The sequence below is a fragment of the Macrobrachium rosenbergii genome, chromosome 16 (assembly GCF_040412425.1).
Source record: "Macrobrachium rosenbergii isolate ZJJX-2024 chromosome 16, ASM4041242v1, whole genome shotgun sequence".
Taxonomy (NCBI): Eukaryota; Metazoa; Arthropoda; class Malacostraca; order Decapoda; family Palaemonidae; genus Macrobrachium; species Macrobrachium rosenbergii.
In genome coordinates, this window is record NC_089756.1 from 53,467,171 (window position 1) to 53,474,477 (window position 7,307).

General features: G+C 37.4%; 1 pseudogene; it reads right to left on the reverse strand.

The window, feature by feature from the left end:
• Positions 1-3,468: 3,468 nt before the first annotated feature.
• Positions 3,469-5,365, reverse strand: LOC136847034 (KRAB-A domain-containing protein 2-like; annotated as a pseudogene).
• Positions 5,366-7,307: the final 1,942 nt, after the last annotated feature.

Here is a 7,307-nt window from a genome sequence, read left to right on the forward strand (position 1 = left end):
AAAGTTAACCCTTAAACGCCTGTTGGACGTTTTTAAACGTCGTCAAAAATTGTCTGTCGAATGCCGAGTGGACGTTGCAAACGTCGACTGAAAATGCTTTTTTTAAATATTCGCGGAAAAATAATTATAGGCCTAGTTTGCAGAAGATTTCAAATCACGCGCCTTGGCGGATGCTGGGAGTTCACGGATCCAGGTGTTGTATTGTTTTTGAGTATCACCCAGACGCGCATGCGCGAATTCCCTCCTACTCACGCCAGATAGCATCAGCGTCGGACCTTGTGGGAGCGATATTCTGACGCAGACGTGTTTTGCAGAACTTTGGCGAGTGTTTGCGTATTCGTGCTGCAACAGGACGTTTGTAGGATATGTCACAAAGGCGTCAGGACCGTGAAAGGCGCATACTGCCTGTCGGAAGTGAGCGTGTGAGGCGAGTTTTAGACTGGGATGCTGGAGAAGGACCCAGCAACCAAAGTGAATTTTAACATTCGGTCAACTTTGACTCGACCGAAATTATCGAAAAACGCATCCGTAAGCCATAATTATTACATTCGAGTAACAATCAATCATTTACATTCATTTTGCAACAAACGGAAAGTCTCTAGTACAATATTTAGAATTTTGGTGAATTTTTTTAAAAAATTTTCCTCCGCTCCGCATTACGCCGAACGCTGAAAATCCTGTCATTTCTTGCGTCAGCTTGCCGTAATTTTTCGCCGTTTCATATTATTCGTTACATAAAGTGTTATACATCAAAATGTGCGCAATTTCATGTAGAATACAACAAAAATATACCATTCCTTTAGCTCTTCACAGTGTTTTAATATTTACATCGAAATCACGATAACTGACAAAATTTTAACATTCGGTCAACTTTGACTCGACCGAAATGATCGAAAGACGCATCCGTAAGCCATAATTATTACATTCGAGTAACAATCAATCATTTACCTTCATTTTGCAACAAACGGAAAGTCTCTAGCACAATATTTAGAATTTTGGTGAATTTATGAAAATAAAATTTTCCTTCGCTCCGCGCGCGCGAACTCCGCTGAAAATCCTGTCATTTCTTGCGTCAGCTTGCCGTAATTTTTTCGTCGTTTCATATTATTCGTTACATAAAGTGTTATACATCAAAATGTGCGCAATTTCATGTAGAATACAACAAAAAATATATCATTCCTTTAGCTCTTCACAGTTTTTTAATATTTACATCGAAATCAAGATAACTGACAAAATTTTAACATTCGGTCAACTTTGATTCGACCGAAATGATCGAAAAACGCATCAGTAAGCCATAATTATTACATTCGAGTAACAATCAATCATTTACCTTCATTTTGCAACAAACGGAAAGTCGCTAACACATTATTTAGATTTTTGGTAATTTTTTGAAAAAAATTTTTCCTTCTTCGCTCCTCCGCAGACCGCTGAAAATCCTGTCATTTCTTGCGTCAGCTTGCCGTAATTTTTTCGCCGTTTCATATTATTCGTTACAAAAGGTGTTATACACCAAAATGTGCGCAATTTCATGTAGAATACAACAAAAAATATTTTATTCCTTTAGCACTTCAGAGTTTTTGATATTTTCGCCGAAATCACGATAACTGACAAAATTTTAACATTCGGTCAACTTTGATTCGACCGATATGATCGAAAAACGCATCCGTAAGCCATAATTATTACATTCGAGTAACAATCAATCATTTACCTTCATTTTGAAACAAACGGAAAGTCTCTAACACATTATTTAGATTTTTGGTGAATTTTTGAAAAAAAGATTTTCCTTCGCTCCGCGCGCGCGGACTCCGCTGAAAATCCTGTCATTTCTTGCGTCAGCTTGCCGTAATTTTTTCGCCGTTTCATATTATTCGTTACATAAAGTGTTATACATCAAAATGTGCGCAATTTCATGTAGAATACAACAAAAAATATATCATTCCTTTAGCTCTTCACAGTGTTTTAATATTTACATCGAAATCACGATAACTGACAAAATTTTAACATTCGGTCAACTTTGACTCGACCGAAATGATCGAAAGACGCATCCGTAAGCCATAATTATTACATTCGAGTAACAATCAATCATTTACCTTCATTTTGCAACAAACGGAAAGTCTCTAGCACAATATTTAGAATTTTGGTGAATTTTTGAAAAAACATTTTCCTTCGCTCATGGCGCATGGACTCCGCTGAAAATCCTGTCATTTCTTGCGTCAGCTTGCCGTAATTTTTTCGCCGTTTCATATTATTCGTTACATAAAGTGTTATACATCAAAATGTGCGCAATTTCATGTAGAATACAACAAAAAATATATCATTCCTTTAGCTCTTCACAGTTTTTTTATATTTACATCGAAATAACGATAAATAGAAAAAAATCAACCTTCGGTCAACTTTAACTCGATTGAAATGGTTCAAAAATGCAATTGTAAGCTAAAAAAAACTTACAGTCTAGTAATATTCAATCAATTTCCTTCATTTTGGCACAATTGGAAAGTCTCTAGCACAATATTTTGATTTTTGGTGAATTTTTGAAAAAAAGTTTTTTTTTACGTCCGGGCGTTACGAATTCATGCATCATTTTGTGATAATATTTTCTCTGTGTTGCTTTAATCGTTTTACAATCTGTTATATACAAAATCATCGCAATTTAGTGTACAATACAACTAAAAAAATTAACTCATTAGCTTCAACCGTTTTCCTTACAGCGCGATTTGTATACAATTATATACGAGTTTTTTTTTTCGCTGTCATATATTCCAATATTTATATATGATAACGATATTTTTTTTTTATTTCTGATGCTTGCATACTAAACTTCAGGCAATGAGAAAAAAAGGAGCCAAAAATGAACTCTTAATCTTGAAAACTAAGCGTGCTGTGATTTTTTGAAAAAAAAATTTTTCCGCTTCGGCGCTACCTCTCGGAGGCCGCCGGCATACGGAGACGTTTTTGAAAATAGGGCTTCGGCGTTAAAGGGTTAAAGTCCTCCTGGGCCTCTGTAGGCTCATAGGGCAGGCACTGATCTCCTCTTTCTTAGGCTGACAGCCAGTGGGGGGACAGGTCCCAATGCCTATGACACATGGTCAGTGTGTCGCTAGGCCCACTGTTTAACTCCCCAGCCCGAGGGCTGGTACCTGTTCTCCTACTGAACCTCTTAGGTATTTTCTGACCATTAGGTCGACGGGCTGCCAGATTTTTTTTGCAGTGGTGCAATCCGAGCCATCAGTGAGTGGCAGGATTTGAACCCCGGGATTCTCAACTGGTGTGTGTATATATATGTGTTACGCAAAATGTGGATAATTGCCAAATGTGTACATTTTGCGAGAAAGTTGCAAAATGTACACATTTGGAAATTGCCCTTGCCAAATGTAGATAATTATCCACATATGGCAAAATTTTGCCATTTTTTAAAAAAAAGCAACGGCATTTTGCCGATTGTACACAATAGGCAGAATGAAACAAGAATCAAAGAGAATTAGTATTTACTGTTCAAACTAAAATTAGTATTTATTAGTATTTATTGTTCAAACTAAAAGGGATTGACACTACTTTAACACTTAAATATTGCTACAAGAACGACCAGGGTGGCAACGAGAGTTACATTTTAACAGCTGATTTGTGCAGGAGCATCTGGAAGTTGTGCAATTTGTTTTACAGGCACACTTCACATACCCTTGGCCTCCTGTGTACCTGGTTACAGCGGTTCTCAAAGCCATTTCAACGTCGGGAACCTCATCTGGGGTGAGGAGCTTCTCCTTAACGGGGTCCATGTCAGCTGCTGTGCACCGGGTGGTTGTGCGTCCTTCTCTGCAGCCTACCTGGTACAGGTCCTCGTCTCTCTGCAGTACCACAACCAGGAGGTTCCTGCTGTCACTTGGCCCACGATCAAACTCGGGAACTTTCAGCGTCGTGTTGTCACCCACTTGTAGGACACTTAAGAGGTGTTTCGCTCTCCTTGTCATTCTAAGTGCGGTTTTTTCTTGGCCGGCTGCAGCCAGTTGCCGAGCTTCAGCGAATTGCGGCAGCCTCTTCTCCATCTCGTTCCTCTTCTCCTTCCTGTTCCTCCTCTCCTTGTTCCTCTTAATAATCCGCCCATTCGGCTTCATTTTGGAGGATGGTGTCTAAATATTCTTCAGTTCTTATATTGCCGAGCATATTAGGTGGAATAACAGTGGATGCTAGGCCTACCTTGGGTTCGATCCCGAACATGACTTTAAACGGACTTGTTTTTATGGTTTCATGTTCCAAAATGTTTATTTGCCACTGGACAAAGTGGACCCCAACGCTCCACCTGCTGGACTTGTTTTCGTGCATCCAAATTTTTAATTTGTCTTGAATGACTCCATTCAATCTTTCAACTGCACCTTGGCTTTGTGGGTGGCGCGGCCGACCAGTGACGAGCTTAAGTTCAGGCCAGAGCGTAGACAACTCTGATATAACGGCATTCACAAACTCTCTCCCGTTATCCGAGTGCAGGATAACGGGAGCGCCAAAGGTCAAAAATATTGGGAGAAGCGTGTTAGCAACCTCCTCAGCTCGTTTTGATGTAAGGGGCCACAGCACACAAAACTTGCTGAAATGGTTGATGAAGGTCAGAATATATTTAAATTCCCCATCAGGTAATGTTTGAAAATTGATCAAGTCAATTTGGCATCGAGAAAAAATAGTCTCGCTTCTAACAGGCTTCACCACCAGACCTTTATGTACTCTACGTTTTTTCTTCTCTCGACACTCAATGCAAAAACTTATGAACATCTGGCAGCACTGCATAGTCAAATTAGCCCACTTCTTTTGTCCTTCTTTGAAAGTTTTCTTTTCACCGCCATGACCCACAGCTGAATGCGCGACCGAAATGGCCTGATGAACTTCCTCAAAGCACACTATAAACTTAAATTCAGTTTCTAATCCTTTACGCTTCCGAATAAGTCGGTCATCGTCACCAACTCTGAGAATTTAGAATCTTTTTTTCATATTATAGTCATCGCTGGTTTTAGGCCCTTCCTTTTCAATTTTAAGCAGCTGAGCTATCCACTGTGCACATTTCTCTTTCCGAGGAATGACCACATTGTCATTCTTACACTGTAATAAGTTGTCCAACTTCTGCTCAAACTGCTCTTTTAAAGTCCGACACGCCACTTGTGAGTTGGTAGGACAGACCTCTGTAGTAGCAGGGAAGATGAGGTGGGCGAGACGGTAGTTGCTACTGAGCTGGTAGATCTGGTTTAACTGCCCTCCTCCTTGCCCAACTGCACGATTTCAGCTCGTAAACAAGAAGGGTTTCATATTAGTCTTAGTCTGAGAATTTCGAATCTTCTGCTCAAACTGCTCTTTAAAGTCCTACATGCCACTGGAACAAAAAAAATCTGTTAACATTTGGCAAAAATACTGTTGCAAAATCATGTTAACATTTGGCAAAATGTCCTTGCAAAAAGTAGAAAAACTGCCAAATGTGTACATTTTGCAATCAATTTTGCCTATTGTGCACAATCGGCACCAAGTGCTGCAAATTGTACACAATAGGCAAAATTAATTGCAAAATGTACACATTTGGCAATTATCCACATTTTATAACATATGTTTATATATATATATATATATATATATATATATATATATATATATATATATATATATATATATATATATACCTATACATATATATATAATATATATATATATGTGTGTGTGTGTGTGTGCATATATATAATATATATATATATATATATATATATATATATATATATATATATATATATATATATATATTATATATATATAAAACCACCACAGTAACAGAATCAAAACAAAATACTCTTCGTCAGCAGAGAGAGAGAGAGAGAGAGAGAGAGAGAGAGAGAGAGAGAGAGAGAGAGAGAGAGAGAGAGAGAGCACCAACACAATTCGAAGCTGTACACGACAATTAAACTCGAGTTGATGAGCACGAAAAACCAGGTTAAGCTTAAAAATCTCAATTTACTAGGCGGTGAAAGTGGAAGTCTGCACTTCAACATTCGACGAGAACCAGACTTGAATTTCAAATTACTATTACTGATGTAACACCACAGGAAAAATGTGCCGAGTATCCTAAGCAACTATGTACACGGAATTTCTTTTAAATATACAGTACAATGCTCCTGCTTTATTTATCTCAATTTTGAGCACAAGTTGAAATATCAACTCGGTTAGATATTTCGTTTGCATGTAAAACATACCTTAAAAAATTGTATAAAATATGTTAGTTAAGCCCAAAGCCTATGAAGAGTACAATACCAAACCTCTGAAAAATGTAATAAAAAAGAAAGGCATCAGAACAATGAAATGCGTAAAACATAAAAGCCTAAATTACTACATTAAAAGCTAAACATCAGAATACTGTAATACAATGCAATAGCCGAAGAAATGCCAATAAAAGCGAAAGCTGCAGAATACTCCAGTATAACGTAATGCCAATATAATATCAATGTGAAAACATAAATAAAAAATACATTGCGAATTTCAGAGCAGTATAACATTAAAGTAAGAGGCGACGACCTATTTTATACAGCTCAGGCTCAAAAGAATACTGCTACGACTTTCATAATAAAAGTCTCAAAAACAATTAAGAAGTTGACGGCAATTTCGCAGGACCGAAATGCCCAATTCAATTTCCTTTCGCACATTCAATTTGGTAACATGGAATTACTCAAAACGCCGACTGCCATGAATGCTACACCAGCTATATTCAATACAGGCATTTGCTACGTATTGGCAAAACCTAGAAAAGACGAGCAGAGACTATAATAACCAACAGTTCAGCTTGAGATATTTTCTCAATATTTGCTTCTAAGAATCTTTTGTGAAATATATTACACATTAAACGTATAACTTATCCACACTTTTCAATATTACTTCTATGAACCTTTATGTCATTACATTCGTTAACTTTCAAATGCATGCATAATTATTACAGCCTTCTGGTTGTAATATTCATCTCATCTTATCTTACCTGGTAAAAAATAAAGATCACTGAAACTTGAAAACTTCTAATAATTATTCAGGAAATCATGATTAATTCCTGGTCAAATAACATACTCGAATAGTGCGTCTCAAAAGATGATAAACAAAATTCACGTGTAAAGGTAAACTACAACAAAATTCAACTCAAATCTGAACAGAAAAAAAAGCCAGGAATCACTGATTTAACATAATACAAAGCCTTAAGCAAATGCAAACCTACATCTCGACGTTCAACTCGTCAATAACTTTCAGCTTTGGAAAAATATGTTGCCTAAACTCTCAAAACAACTTTCTCAGAACATGCGGCG